This window comes from Phyllostomus discolor, chromosome X (genome assembly GCF_004126475.2).
Source record: "Phyllostomus discolor isolate MPI-MPIP mPhyDis1 chromosome X, mPhyDis1.pri.v3, whole genome shotgun sequence".
Taxonomy (NCBI): Eukaryota; Metazoa; Chordata; class Mammalia; order Chiroptera; family Phyllostomidae; genus Phyllostomus; species Phyllostomus discolor.
This window is the reverse complement of record NC_050198.1, coordinates 28,657,536-28,673,823: the sequence shown is the minus strand read 5'-3', so window position 1 is coordinate 28,673,823 and position 16,288 is coordinate 28,657,536. Positions and strand designations below refer to the sequence as shown.

Below are 16,288 nucleotides of genomic sequence, written 5' to 3'. Positions count from 1 at the left end.
AGAGTCCAAACATGAATGAAAACTGAAAAAGATGGTACTTTTTACACACATCTCCAAGTATGTGTTGATTTGTTTGAAAATATTTTTATGAAATGCAGAAATGTCAGTGCTGTCCATACTCTTTTGTCTCTGTTAGTGCCTGTTGTTCTGCCTCATGTCTGCACCATTTCCCTACTTGAGGCAGATGGATGTGTTTATCAATCTCTAAGTTTGAAGCATGCTGTGTAATGCTTTGTTCACAGTAGGTATTCAGATAATGTAAATGAGTGAAGGAGCATGCGGAAAGCATATTACTGTGTTAGATAGAGTTGGTGTCAACCAATAGGAAACCTCTGTGTAGCAGTCCAGTGAATCAGAAGCTCCATCAGAAAGGACTTGATGGGGCTTGGTTAGAATGAAAAACCTATAACCTGCCTTTGTCTAAAATGGAGATTTTTATGTTTGAGAACATAAAGGCTGTTTGCAAGATTCATTAGAACTTGAGTATATGGTATAAATGTACCACAGTTTTTTGATCCACTCATTTACTGATGGGCACTTAGATTGCTTTCAGCACTTGGCTACTATAAATTGTGCTGCTATGAACATTGGGGTGCATAGGTTCTTTTGGATTGATGTTTCAGGGTTCTTAGGATATAATCCCAGCAGTGGAATTGCCAGGTCAAAAGGCAGTTCCATTTTTAGTTTTCTGAGGGAATTCCATACTGTTTTCCACAGTGGCTGCACCAGTCTGCATGTCCACCAACAGTGTACTAGGGTTTCCTTTTTTTCCACAACCTCTCCAACACTTAATACTATGCAGCAGAAAGAAAGAAGGAGCTCCTACCCTTTGGGACAGCATGGATGGAACTGGAGAGCATTGTGCTAAGTGAAATAAACCAGGTGGTTATTTAAAAGAGAAATACCATATGATCTCACCTATAAGTGGAACCTAATAACAAAACAAGCAAGCAAAATACAACCAGAGTCATTGAAATAAAGAACAAACTGACGGTAACCAGACAGGAGAGGGGAGGGAATAATGGGGGAAATAGGGAAAGGGCCATCAAGGAACATGGATAAAGGGCACATGGACAAAGTCCAAGGGGGTAGGTTCGAGGTGGGAGGCGCAGATGGGGTGTGAGGGGCATGGTGGGGTGAAAATGGAGATAACCGTACTTGAACAGTAAAAAAAAACACAAATATATGGAATATAGGTATTTTGTGGTCTAGGCTTTGGCAGATATATAAGAACATTTTGACTGATTTTTATTTTTTATTCTTATATACCTTTCCAACCTCCCTCACAAGAAAATATGATTTTTAATGTTTTTTATTTCAAATATAATATGAAATATATTCATTATAGAAAAATATATCAGTGTAAAGAATATATAGAATGTTTACAATATGATGTACCTATAATTATTGTTCATGTCTTGGTACATAGCCTTTGGAGTCTTTTCTACCTGTGTGTGTATAATCTTATGTGCATTTTACATAAAAATTAAGTCATAGTTTTATACTATTTTATAATTAGCTATTTTCAGTTATATTTTAGTAATATGTTTTTATAATAGGTACATTTTTGATGATGGTAAGCTATAACATAAATGCCCACCCTTGTCCCCTTTTATGAGACAACCATTATTAATAGTTCTTTATATATATATTTTAATATACTTATGCTTATATTACATTTATTGTGCAAGTTCAGATACTGTATATTGAATGTCTGTTCTGAAAGGTAAGGAATTTTGTGCATGTTCACTGTTTCCTCCTTTTTTTAATTGCTAATATATTTGCAGTTTTTCTAGTAGATTCCCTTATTACTTTAAATATTATGCTTTTTCTATCCTTATATCAGCTAATTCCCTGTAACTAAAGATGAAGAAAATAAGTATACTTTTTCCCTCACATCTCTGGCTTTCTGATTTGTGTTAAATTACTATTACTTTTTTTTTTAAATATGTAATGCTTCATGAATTTGCATGTCATCCTTGCTCAGGGGCCATGCTAATCTTCTCTGTATCACTCCAATCCCAGTATATGTGCTGCCAAAGTGAGTACTACTATTACTTTTTTTTTAAAGATTTTATTTATTTACTTTTAGAGAAAGGGAAAGGGAGGGAGGAAGAGAGGGAGAGCAACATCAATGTGTGAGATACATCTGTTGGCTGCCTCTCACACACCCCCTACCGGGGACCTGACCTGCAACACAGGCATGTGCCCTGACTGGGAATTCAACTGGTGACCTTTTTGTTCACAGGTCGGTACTCAATCCACTGAGCCACACTAGTCAGGGCAAGTACTCTTTATTTTAAATGACACATTCAAATGATAGAATTCTATACAATTATTAAGAGCAATGTAGAGCTATATAAATTGATCTAGAAAGATCCATGTTAGTGATAAAATCAGTTTATGAACAGTGTGATCCCACTTTTAAAAAACTGTACACATGAGTATAAGTATGCATACAGGTGTTCATGGAGGCCATCTCTGAGAGGTTGGTATATAAGGATTTTCGTGTATTTTCAACATTTTTATGTTGTCTAAAGTCTTTACAGTGAGTACATGTTAATTTATAGTTAGCAAAGGCTATTTTTTTAGAACCAGGAATAGGAATTTAAAATTAATAGGTTATTGCCATTTTAGAGGCCTTTTTCTTTTGAAGTTTTCTGCTTCATTCACTGAATTTATTTTTAAGTTGTTTTGTCAAAGTAATTCTCATAGTTCAAGAAGTCATATGGTGTTTGACTAAAATAAGGCCTCTAGTAAAAGAGCACTTCTCTACCTCTCTTCAGCTAAGTGGCTTTTCCCCCAGAGGAGTCTCAACTATGTTGCTTGTTTCTCTTTGTATTAACTACAACCATATTTCTTAGACTTTCTATTTTGATAAATGACCTGACTTGGATTTCCTATTGTATTGATAGATACGGATTTAGTTCTATAACACTTCCTTTTTACAACCTTGTAGGAACAATTTGTTAAGTTCCTATAAAGTTTTACACATTATAACATATCTTGTTGATTGTTGAAGGGCACAACTTTCTGTAGGCCCCTTTATGTGGGTTCACCTGGAATCTAGCTTTAGCCTGATCCTGCAAATAGCTCTGGAGTATGAAGGGCACTCTGGCTGGCAGAATAATGGCTCCCCAAAGATGGTCATATCCTAATCCCCTGAACCTGTGAATATATGGCAAAGAAGAGTGAAAGTTGCAGATGGAATTAAAGTCGCCAATTAACCAATCTTAAAGAGAGTAGCCTGGTGGGTTCAGAATTACAAGCCCTTCAAAAAGGAAGAGGGAGGCAGAAGAGAAAGAGAAAGGTGTGACTATGGGAGAACGATCAAACAGATGCTATGTTGTGGCTTTGAAGATGGAGGAAGAGGTCATGAACACAAATCCTGGTTGCCCCTTGAAGTTGTAAAAGGCAAGAAAACTGATTTTCTCCTGTTGTCTCCTAAAAAGGACACAGCTTTGCCCATACCTTGATTTTAGCCCAGTGAGACCCATGTTGGACTTCATACCTGTGAGATACTAAATTTGTGTTGTCCTAAGCCAGTATGTTTGTGATGATTTGTTACAGCCTCAAAAGAAAAGTCATGTTGTCAGCACTGAGTTGTCCTCCATTGTGGCAAGGGACTGGCTTTTTATATCCCTATTATCAGGTATTGACTTCAGCCCGCCCTTAGGGGGTGGAGTAGGCAATCTCTCAGCTGGGAAGGCACCATCCTGCTGACATCAACTCTCAGGAGAATGGTGCAACTGTCAGCCGTCAGCAGCTGACACTATAGCTTGGCAGTGGGTATATTGGACCCCAGATGCATCTAGGTGTTAGAGGAGGAAAATAGGAAAAAAATTTTGAAGCAAAAAATGTGGTTAAAAAGTGCGTCTTACAGTCCAAAAATATGGTACTAACTTAGAATTAATTGATTCTGTTAGGTCTGCTTATCCCAAACTATATAGCGTGTCTTTCCATTGTTTCAAGTCTACTTTTGGTCTTGTAGAAGAGTTTTGTCATTTTCCTCTTACAAGTTTTGAATCTTTGTTGTTAAGTTTATGCCTAGCATTTTTATGTATGCTTTTAAAATATAATTTCTGTTATATCACTGGAATTTGGGTGTTGTGAGATGGTTATGTGTATGTTCAGTCTTTTCCATTGGACCAGAAGTCCTGATCTATATTTTCTTTGCTCCTTTTTAAAATAGATTTTTTGTTGTGGTAAGATATACATAACATAATATTTATCATTTTACCTATTTGTAATTGTATGATTCACAGGCATTAAAAACATTCACAATATTGTGTACCTATCACCACTCTCTGTTCCCAGAATCTTTTTATCATCCCAATATAAACTGTAATAGCATAAACTATAAACTATAATTTAAAAAGGTAGTTATAAAGTAATAGTTAAAAGTAGAAGAAAAGAAAATGACTTAGCAATGTCAAGGCCTGTATGGAGTGACATGTATGCCTTGGTTTAATTTGTCCTCAGGAATGCTTTTGCTTTGTTTAGTAAATAAATATTAATAATTTTTAAAAAGAGAGAGAAATGATCCACCTCTTCTTAAATATACTGGTTTGGGGCAGGGGATGGGGAGTATTAACTAGTTTCAGGATGGTTTTGTCTTATGGTCAAACAACAAGTACACTAAAGTTAGGGGAGTTAATAAGCACCACAAAATGTCATCAAGTAGCATGAGATAACTTGCAAATCATTTTGAAGTTTTTTCTTTGTCCTTCGTTGTAGATAGTGATCACTCATTGTGCTTACTGGTAATATTTATTTTTTGTTTTTGGATGGAAAGTTATGGGGGTGGGAGTGTATTGTTTGAGACTTAATGAATTCTCATAAAACTAGTTTTAAGTGACTGGATCCACTGTTTTATTTTTTAAATTATATTTTTGGATTATGCTATTACAGTTCCAATTTTACCCTCTTTGATCCCTTCCATCTAGGCCCCCCCAGACTGTTGTCCATGTCCATGTGTCATGCATATATGTTCATTGGCTACTCTACTCCCTGTACTATATTTTACATTCCCTGGATGATTCTGTAACTACCAGTTTGTATTTCTTAATCTTTTTTACCTTTTTCACCCATTCCTCTGGCCCTCTTCCCATTTGGCAAGCATAAAAATGTTCTCTGTATCCATGATTCCATTTCTTTTCTGCTTATATGTTTATTTTTTATTTTTTTTAAGATTTTATTTATTTTTTAGAGGGGAAAGGAAAGGGAAAGAGAGGGAGAGTAGTATCAATGTGTGGCTGCCTCTTGTACACCGCCCACCGGGACCCAGCCTACAACCCAGGTGTGCACCCTGACTGGGAATCAAACCAGTGACCCCCTGCTTTGCAGGAAGGACTCAATCCACTGAGCCACACTAGCCAGGGCTATTTTGTTTTTTAGAATCAATTTTTGATAGGTAGGTATTGACATTTTATTGTTTGTAATTTTGATCTTCTTAAAGAAAACCCTTACCATTTCATATAATACTGGTTTGGTGGTGATGAACTCCTTTAGCCTCTTCTTGAATAGAAATCTTTTTATCTGTCCTTCAATTCTAAATTATAGCTTTGCTGGGTAGAATCATCTTGATTGTAGGTCCTTGCTTTTCATCACTTTGAATATTTCTCACCAATCTCTTCTAGCCTGCAAAGTTTCTTTTGAGAAATCAGTTGATGGTCTTATGGGAATTCCCTTGTAGGTAACTAACTGCTTTTCTGTTGCTGCTTTTAAGGTTTTCTCTTTGTCTTTCATCTTTGGCATTTAATTGTGATGTATCTTGGTGTGGACCTGTTTGTGTCCATCTTGCTTGGGACTTTCTATGTTTTTTGGACTTGCATGTTTATTTCCTTCATCAAATTAGGGAAGTTTTCTTTCATTATTTTTTCAGATAGATTTCCAATTTTTGCTCATTCTCTTCTGGCACTCCTACGATGTGAATGTTGGTATGCTTACAATTGTCCCACAGGTTCTGTACACTATCCTCATTTTTAAATGCTTTTTTCTTTCTGCTGTTCTGATTGGTGGTTTTTTGCTTCCTTATCTTCCAAATTGCTGATTTGATTCTTTTTTTTTAAGATTTTATTTATTTATTTTTAGGGAGGGAAGGGAGGGAGGGGGGAAAAGAGAGAGAGAGGGAGAGGGAGAGAGAGAGACAGACAGACAGACATCAATGTGCGGTTGCTGGGGGTTATGGCCTGCAACCCAGGCATGTACCCTGGCTGGGAATCGAACCTGGGACACTTTGGTTCCCAGCCCGTGCTCAATCCACTGAGCTAGGCCAGCCAGGGCTCCTGATTTGATTCTTGACTTCATTCACTCTACTGTTATTTCCTTGTAAATTGTTCTTTATTCCAATTATTGTATCCTTCATTTCTGACTGGATCTTTTTTATGCTGCCAAGATCCTTACTAAGTTCCTTGAGCATCCTTGTAACCAGTGTTTTGAACTTTTCATCTAGTCAATTGCTTATTGGAGCCATGTCATTTAGTTCTTTTTCTGGAGTTTCGTTCTTACATTTGGGACATGTTTCTTTGTCTCCTCATTTTGGCAGCCTCCCTGTGTTTGTTTCTGTGTATTAGGCTGAGCTGCTACATCTCCGAGGCTTGGCAGAGTAGTCTAATGTAGTAGGTGTTGTGTAGGGTCCAGTGGCACAGCCTTCTCTATTACCCACGCTAGGTACTTGAGCTGCACCCACTATGTGGGTGGTGTATACTCTCTTGTTATAGTTGAGCCTTGATTGCTGTTGGCATGTCCAAGGTCAGCCACTGCCTATGTTCTGTCTGGGATCACACAGCATAAGCTACAAAGTGATCTGCAGATGGCCGCTACTTTTGCTGGGTTTGGAGGTACCCAGGCGAGGCCAAGCTGTGAACCAAGGCTTGCTGCCAGGCTAGGGGAAACTTAGAGAGACCTGTGAGGCTTGCTGAAGCCAGATGTTGCTTGTTTGAGAGAATTTAGGAAAATCAGAAGTGTAAGCCAAGACAAGCCATTCATATGGAAAAGCTACTGGAAACAGCTTGGGTGGGCCCATAAATTGGGTGGGACAGGGCCTCAGGGAATCACCAGGATGTGGCAAATAGTATGAGCCAGGTTGATAGAGTCTCAGATATGGCACTTGCCTCCTGGCTCTGTGACTCTGTGGGGAAACAGCCAGGAAAAGGAACAGTAGCCTCTGTGGCACTTCTGTCTGGAAGAAAGATGCCCCAACAGCTCTCACCCTGGTGCTGGACAGTTCAGTTCCTCCCTATATGTCTCTGATACCTTTCAATCTGCTGCTCCCACACTGAAGCTCAGAGGCAGTGAGTCTGTGTAAGTTTGTGTGTGGGCCCTTTAATAGGAACTTTCTGAGATTCTAGCAGTTTCTGTTTTCCACAGCCTCAATCCCCACTGGTTTTTACATCCAGAAGTTATGGGGGCTTATCTTTCTGGCACTGGAAGCCTGGGCTGGGAGATCTGGTGTGGGGCTGGGATCCCTCACTTCTGAGATATCCCTCCCAGTTTTTATCCACCACACATGGCTGTGGGACCAGCCTGTTCATGTCTCTGCCCCTATCTTTCTAGATATAGTTTGTTCTTTAAATCTGTAGTTGTAGGACTTCCAGTCAGCTCAATTTTGGATGGTTCTGAATGACGGTTGTTCTGTAGTTTAGTTGTAATTTTGATGTGGTTGTATGAGGAGGTGAGCCATGTTTGCCTATTTGCCTATGTTGCCATCTTGAATATTTTTTTTTAGCTTGGATCTACTGTTTTAAATTTACTCTGCACATCAAATGTTTTAATAGACTGCCAGCTTTCAGCATCTGTAAGAATTCTAACTACAAATGATTATTTGCAAAATGAGTTAGATACTTTAAAAGTATATCCTATAAAAATAATAAAATTTGTTTTTTTCCTTATAAAAGTCATACATGTCTCCCCTTATCCATAGGGTATATGTTATAAGACCCCAAGTAGATGCCTGAAACTGCAGATAATATCAATCCATACATGTACTATGTTTTTTTCATATACATACATACTTTTTCACTTAAAGGAGGCACTTTATGACTTTTTGGCATATCTGAATTGCCAGCATCACTACTTTTGAACACAAGCACTGTGATAACTAGCAGTCAGTCTGATAACAGTCAGTTAGAGATGGCTACTAATTAAGTACCAGGCAGGGATAGTCTATAACTTAGAAATACTGGACAAAGAAATGAGTCACATTCACGGCAGGACAGAGAGGGACCATGCCAGATTACATCACATTGCTTAGAACAGTGTGCCATTTAAAATTTATGAATTGTTTATTTCTGGAATTTTCCATTTAATATTTTCAGACTGTGGTTGACTGTGGGTAACTGAAGCTGTGGAAAGCAAAACCATGGATAAGGGAGAACTATAATTATAAATTTAGAACTGGAGAAAAGTACAATGAAAACAAATCTATAATATTATTTCCCAGAGTTAAGATAATCACCATTAAGTTCTCTTGACATATATCTAAGGATGTTATAGCATTATTTATAATACCAGAAATTTGCAAACAACCCAAGTGCCCATTAACCAGTGATTAATTAAATAAATTATGATATATTCACATAGTGGAATACTGTTTAGCTGCAAAAATGCTTTATGTACTGAAATAACATATCAACAGGCTTTATTATTAAATGAGAAAAACAGTAAAGAGCAGTGAATGCTGTCTTTTCTGAAAGAAAGGGGTGGGGATATATGAAATACATTCATATTGGTTTGGATATATTTAGGAAAAGGAAAAGATAGATATGAAATAGGTAACTGTGGTTATATGTGGTGGGGGAGGAAATGGAGTTAAAGGACTTACATTGAAAGTGAGATTTCTCAATATTCACACTTTTTTTTTGATTTTTGAAAGTCAAAAATCAAATGTGAATGTATAACCTGTTTTTTTGCAAGTCCACATAAAATTTAATTTTAAATATGTAAGCATCAATATTCCAAAAGAAAGTATTCTTAAATGCACACATAACTGAGTTTTGATATAACCTGTTTTTAAAAAGTCAAACTCATGAATGCTGTGGAGCTGAAATATAGCCTCACATTTGCAGTCAAATTGAGGAAAGGAATATAATTCTTTATTGGAAGTACAATAACTTATTACAGTCAACCATTGGGAATTTAAAGTATTCATCTTTTTTAATGAAGGCCTTTATTTTTAACAGAGACTCATGATGTGCCTTTAAACTATCTTCAATTGGGGGGGGGGATTTTTTTCTTTTTGCTGCTCTCATTGTATGTTTTTTGCTTCCTTATCTCCCAATTTACTGATTTGATCCTCTGTTTCATCTACTTTGTTGTTGATTCCCTGTAAATTATTCTTCATTTCAGTTAGTTGTGTATCCTTCATTTCTGATTGGTTCTTCTTTATGGTTTCCATGTCTTTTCTTAAGTTGTTGAAGTTCTCACTAGGTTCAACTACTTTTCCCCTGAGTTCATTGAGCATCCTTATAACCAGTGCTTTGAACTCTGAATTTGGTAGATTGCTTGTCTCCATTTTGTTTAGTTCTTCTAGAGTTTTGTTCTTTTCTTTCATTTGATACATGTTTGTCTCCTCCTTTTGACTGCTGCCTAGTGTTTGCTTCTATGAATTAGGTAGAGCTGCTATGACTCCTGGTCTTGATAGAGTGGCCTTCTATAGTAGGAGTCCTGTGGGGCTACAGTTTCTCCCCTGTGTGAGCTGTATACACCCTTCTGTTGTTGAGCCTTGGTTGCTGTTGGCATGTCAATGGGAAGGATTTATCTCCAGGCTGAGAGGTATTTTTTTAACTATCCTTGTTCAACTTGTGAAATTATTTCACTAAGGTATCACGTACTCATCATTTAATTTCTTCTGTTCATCATTTTTCACATTTAGATCTAACATAATTTTGCATTTTCTTGCAAAGTGGTCTGAAATGTGCAAATAATAAGGAATTAAGAACTCAACATTTTCAAAATGACAACTGCCACACAGAAATACCTTCTAAGAAATGAACAAGATATCTCAGGAGTTAGGTACAAAAGGGACAAATTATACAGAAATGGAGATCTAAGTGAGACACACAAATTGATCTTTTTTTCTAGTTTTATGTATGTCATTGTTTCCTTAACCCCAATGGCATTTCAATGTTGGTCATTTGAACAGAATTTGCTCTGAATTTCTCATCTTTACTTTGTATGACTTGCACATACTCAAGGAGAATAAACATAGAAGGAAAGAAAAGGGTTGAAAGGCAAAAGTGAAAATGAAAAATCATACTCAGCAATAATTACTCATTTATGGTAACTATCAATGCATGTTTGCCTCTGAACAAGTTAGATGTTCCTTTTCCACATACCCACCAATCTCACCCTCATCCCTCATCATTAGCTGAGTGTTATAACAACTACCCTGAAGAGGAGGAGTCCTAATCCCTATACATTTTCATGACACTAGAAAAATGGAACACTGTGTTTGAAAGTGTCCACCTTATGATTGCACTCCATCCAAGCAGCACAAATGCAGACTGACTTAACAGACTGATTTTGGTACACTATGGGAACTTTGTGGGTTTCTTCCCCTTTGACATTATTTACTTATTTTTAAGATAGATAAACCATTCATATGGTAGAAATTCATCAGATGCAGGATGACATACAATGCAAATTAGTCTCCATCCACTCTGGGTCCTCCTTCAGTACCCCCAAAACCACTGTTCCCAGATATTTGTGCATTATTCCAGACACATTATATGCTTATCCAGACATGTTCTTAGAGAGTCTCCCTGTTCCTTCTCATGCAAATTGAAACTTTCTGTATATACAGTCCTGGACCATGTTTATTTTATTTTATATTTTTGTATTTAAAGACTTTATTTTTAATTTATTGGGGTGGCATTGGTTAATAAAATTTATAGGTTTAAGGTGCACAATTCTATAATACATCATCTGTATATTGTATTGTATGCTCACCACCCCAAGTCAAGTTTCCTTCCATCACCATTTATCCCCCTTTACTTCCTTCTACCTACATGCACCCTCCTTTCCCAAGATATAATATACAAACTGTAAAGGGCACAAGTCTTAAGTACACAGCTCAATGAATTTTTGTATGAGTATACACTTGTGAAACCAATCAAGGTAGAGATTATTGTCAGCACCTCAGAAGTTCCATGGTATCCAGAGAAGCCAAGAATGTTCTATCTAAAAAAATACCTCCTATGAAGCTTTGAGGTTCAGGTAAGTAAAATTTTAAGTATAAAATTTTAAGTAAGAATGATTTTATTTATTTATTTTACTTTATTTTTCAGTATATTTTATTGATTATGCTGTTACAGTTGTCCCAGTTTTTTTCCTTTGCCCTCCTCCACCCAGTACTCCCCTTCCCTCCAGCAATCTCCCACCTTAGTTCATGTCCATGGGTTGTACGTGTAAGTTCTTTGGCTTCTACCTTTCCTATACTATTCTTAACATCCTCTGTCTATTTTGTTCCTAGCAATTATGCTTCTTGATTCCTAACCCCATTCTTCCCCTTCCCCCTCCCAGCTCATAACTCTCCAAATGACCACCATACCTATGATTCTGTTCCTGTTCTGGTGGTTTGCTTAGTTTGTTATTTTTTTTTATGTTTTAGATTCAGTTATTGATAGTTGTGAGTTTGTTGCCAGATTTATTTTTAGAGAGAGGGGAAAGGAGGAGAAATAGAGGGAGGGAAACATTGATGTTCAAGAGAAACATCAATCGGTTTCCTTTTTCACACACCTAATCAGATCCTGGCCTGCAGCCCAGGCATGTGCCCTGACTGGGAATGAAACTGGTGACCTTTCAGTTTGCAGGATGATGCCCAACCCACTAAGCCACACCAGTCAGAGCAAGTATATATTTTTAAAGTAAGAAATTTCTATAAATGCCTTTGTTCCTTTGCCAAGCCAGTCACAGGTGAATTGCTGGGTGTCTAACACCTATTATAAATTCACTCTTAATTTTTAAAAAGGTATTAATGGTAGGACTTAAATCCCACTATTTTCTCTGGATTCTAGGTAGTCTGGAAAATGCTGGCAATTTTGAGAGAGGTAGAGTGCTTTGTAAAGCATCATTCTAATTTTGGCTCTATCACCTAATGGCTTTGTAATTATGGAAAGTTACTCAACCTCTGAGACTCAGCCTTCTCATCAGTGTAAGCAGTAATGCTAACTTAGCAAGGCAGTTGGGAGAGCTGCAAAAGTAAATATTCAGTGCCTGGTACTTAGTAGCTATGATAAGAAGAGAGGGCTGTAGGCTTAAGGGGTAGTTCATTGGATAGGGAAAGTCTTTAGAACCACAGCAGAGAAGATTTTGCTTCAATGATAACCAAGTAGAAAATTTATTTTCCTGTACAAAATTTGAGATTCTCTTTTCTCAACAAATAAGTATGAATATGTCTTGGGAATTTACTAATCTCTTTTTGTTTGGGAAAATCTGCCTGGAGGTGGCATGCTCTAATTCACAAGCAGTTTAGGATACATCTAGTTCCCTGGAGATCACCTTTTCTCTAAAGTAACCTTTTCTCTAAAGTACTATAGTTTAGAGTTGGCAACATCAAGATAAAGGATTGTCCCTTGAGGTCCTTGGCTGGCTGTCCCAACCAGGTCACCCAGGTTGGTTTCAGCCTTGCAGACACAGAACCTGAGCTATGTCTATGGCTGCAGCATCAATTATATTGTGAAGTGGCTGGCCTATGCTTAAAAGAGACAGAATGACAATTTATTAATTTTTCAGCCTAGGGAGTATTCTGTTTCAAATGCCAGAAGACTCATGTCTCTTAGCCAGAGTAACTGTCTTCTCATTGAGAGAATTTGAGGAGATGAAAGGAAGTGGTAAGGATGGCATCAGAAGAGATGTGGTGAATAAGCTCAATGGCTGTTCATCTTGGCTGTATATGTTACTCAGTCAGTGTTGGATAAGCATGGCTCACTTCTGGGTTTCCTTTTCTAGTCTCGCACTTGACTATTTCCTTTTTGGGGTCACACTTTCTTCAAACAGGTGCTATTCAACTGATTTAGTTTTCATCCAATGTATTACAACCACATTCTTTTCTGAAATTATAACCAGGATATAAAGACAGATCTGTGTGTGTGTGCTTGCACATGCATGCACACATGCGTATGGGAATGGGTGAGGGCTCTCATTAAGAAAAATATCTAAAATTGGATTTACCTCTGACCATGGTGGCTCAGTTGGTTGAGCATCTCCTGCAGACCAAGAGGTCACTGGTTTGATTCCCAGTCAGGGCACATGCCTTGGTTGTGGGCCAGGTCCTCCTTTGGGGGCATGTGAGAGGTAACTGATTGATGTTTCTCTCGAACATTGACGTTTCTCTCCCTTTCTTTCTCTCTCCTTTCCCCTCTCTCTAAAAATAAATAAATACAATCTTTGAAAAAATTAAATTTAAATGTGAATATTTATTTAGAAGTAAATCCAATTTGAAGTAAATATTTAGTAAGAATGTCCATAGTCACTCCACCACCACCCTACAGGAGGGAAAGTATGATGAAGACTGTTGGAGTGGGAAGAGATAGTGGTCTTTGCTGATTGAAATTACACTATCTGACTGCCAGGCATTGAGTGCTTGTGTCTCCCCCCAGCCCTTCATGTATTGAAATCCTAACCTTCAATGTGATGGTATTAGGACATGGGGCCTCTGGGAGGTGATTAGGTCATGAAGATGGCACTCTCATTATGGGATTTGTGCCTTTATGGAAAGACTTGAGAGCTCCCTCATTTTGCTCTCCACAATGTGAGGATACAAGAATACAGCTATCTGCAACCAGAAAGTGGGTCCTCACCAGACACTGGATATGCCTGTCCCTTGATCTTGGACCTCCCAGCCTCTAGAACTGTAAGAAATAAATGTTTGTTGTTTAAGTTACCCAGTCTACCCAGCCCAAACTAAGACACTAACTTTTTCAAGTGTTATAGAAATGCCTGTCTGAGCACATAGCTGAGACTCTTCCCTGGGGCTTTAGAAGGTGCCCATGCAGTGAGGGGCCCTGAAACTTCACAGTAAAACCATGTCTGCCACGTTAGAGTCCCATCTATAAGCAAACTTGTCAAATTTCCCCCACAGGTGGCCTCTTCCATTTCCATGTGGATTTTCTTTGTTCTTAGAGGTCAACTGTATTCTCAGGGCACCCCACATGAGTATTATAGAAGAAGCCAAATATGTTAAATGGATAAACAATGGACACTTGAAAACCATATTTTAACCTTTAAAATATGGCTATTTAATCTTTCCCCTTCGTTTCTATTTCTTTAATACTGTATCTGGTTTGAGTGTTGCAGAGAGGGTGGAGTATGAAAATAAAGGCTCCATAAAAGGAGCATAAGAGATTACAAATGCTATGCTAGGATGTCACTGCTTTTAGGAAAAAGTTTTTGGCTTTAAGGAACTGCCCAATGAGACATGTTACCCACAGCCAAGTGATGTTTGATTATCTCTGGCATACTTTATATCATCTGGAGGTGGGTAACACTGAAGGAAGTGATAAGCTGGATGTTCATTTTCTCTATACAAGATCAGTTAAGAAGAAATGGGGTTAAGTAGCAGCAAGAGATTGGGGTTTTATACAAGGGAAAACAATTTTATTTTGAAGAGAGCATGGACTATTAAGGCAATTATGGATCTATCTTTCTTGTAGCTCTTAGTGGATCATCAAATTCTCATCTTTCTGAGGCAATTCACACAGGTTTATCTCATTAGGAGACTAAGCAAAGTCACTGCTCAAGATTCCTTCCAGTTGAGATGACATTTGGTATGATTTTACCTTGTTTAAAATGAATCCAGTATCCTGAATTTAATTGATCAAAAAATTGGGGGACAGGGGAAGAAACAACTATGCATTTTCTTATAGTTCTGGAGGCTAGAAGACCAAGATCAAGTGTCAGCAGGTTTGGTTCCCTCTGAGACCTTTCTTCTTGGCTTGTAGATGGCTGTCTGCCATCTGCATCTTCACATAGTTTGTCCTCTGTCCTGCTGTCTGGTTTTGTAAAATATGGAACACAGCCATACCACCCATGTGTTTACATGTTATGGCTGCCCTTGTGCAACAATATCAGAGCTCAAGAGTTGCCACAGAGACCATATGGCCTGGATAGCCTGGCATTTGCTATACTGGCCCTTTATGAATAAAGCTTGCTGACTCTTGGTTTGTATTACAATTAGATTTATAAAAATTCAATCATACACATAGTATTTCATATGAGATACAGTTTGGTTTTACTCAATTGCACGGTCCATGAAGAATTTAATTGAGGTAAATTTATAGTTTGAAGATTAAATTTTCACATTAATGCAAAGTCTAAATAAATATTCCTCTCACAACAGCTGTCCTTTTCTAGTCATGGCAGGTAAGTATAGTGCTAACTAAACTTTCTACATAAATTATTTTACCCAACCAGGGACCAAACCTGCAACCCAGGCATGTGCCCCAACTAAGAATCAAACCAGTGACCTTTTGGTTCGTAGGCTGGCACTGAGCCACACCAGCCAGGGTTGTATCCTCAGAGTTTAGGATAGCACCTGGAACCTAGTAGATGCTCATAAATATCTGTGGAATAGATGAAATAGTAAAAGGGTGAATAGTGCCTTTCCTTCCATTTCCTCAAGCATGGGATTTGTGTGAATGATTGCATGTATGTGTGTGAATGTGGTGGAAATTTCCAAGAGAAAGGTCACATTTAATCCCTAATTAATGGAGCATGGGAAAGCAGAGCCTCCAGAAATACACAAATTATGTGAGATTGTTCAGATTAATGGAAGGAATAATAAGATAGTGGGCTAGATACTAGGTTTAAAGTCAATCTTTACCACTAACCATTTTGGCAAGTATTTAACCTTTTTTGGCTTCAGTTGTATTACCTGCAAAATGAAGGGAGTCATTAGAATAAATAATCACTGGGAAATAATATATACTACTCTATGGTCAAAAAAAATTTTTACATGTATTACCTCTGAATCCTGGGAAGTAGGAGAGATAAATAGATGTGAGAGAACAGAAAACCTTTTTGTGGTTGTTAATTGTAATTCCTCACTAGACTCTAGGAAGGGTGGGTCCCAGAAATGGAGGGCCCTTAGATTGCTGAGCAGGTGATAGGAGACAAGTATGGACTTGTGAGAGAGCTAGAGTGCTTTACATAAGAATTAGCTGAGATACTAAGGACATGGCAAAAACCTAGAGCAGAAGGTGGGAGAAGCAGAAGAAAGGAGGTAGAAGAACCCTATTGAGGGAGGTCAAGAAGAGGCATTCTTGTGGTAAGATGAGCAGGTGGGGCA

The 16,288-nt window shown here is 37.8% G+C and overlaps 1 non-coding gene across 1 annotated transcript; it reads right to left on the bottom strand.

Moving 5' to 3' along the window:
* Nucleotides 1-1,942: 1,942 nt before the first annotated feature.
* Nucleotides 1,943-2,049, bottom strand: LOC114505809. The gene has a single exon (XR_003685279.1). It is a non-coding gene; the product is annotated as a U6 spliceosomal RNA (small nuclear RNA).
* Nucleotides 2,050-16,288: the final 14,239 nt, after the last annotated feature.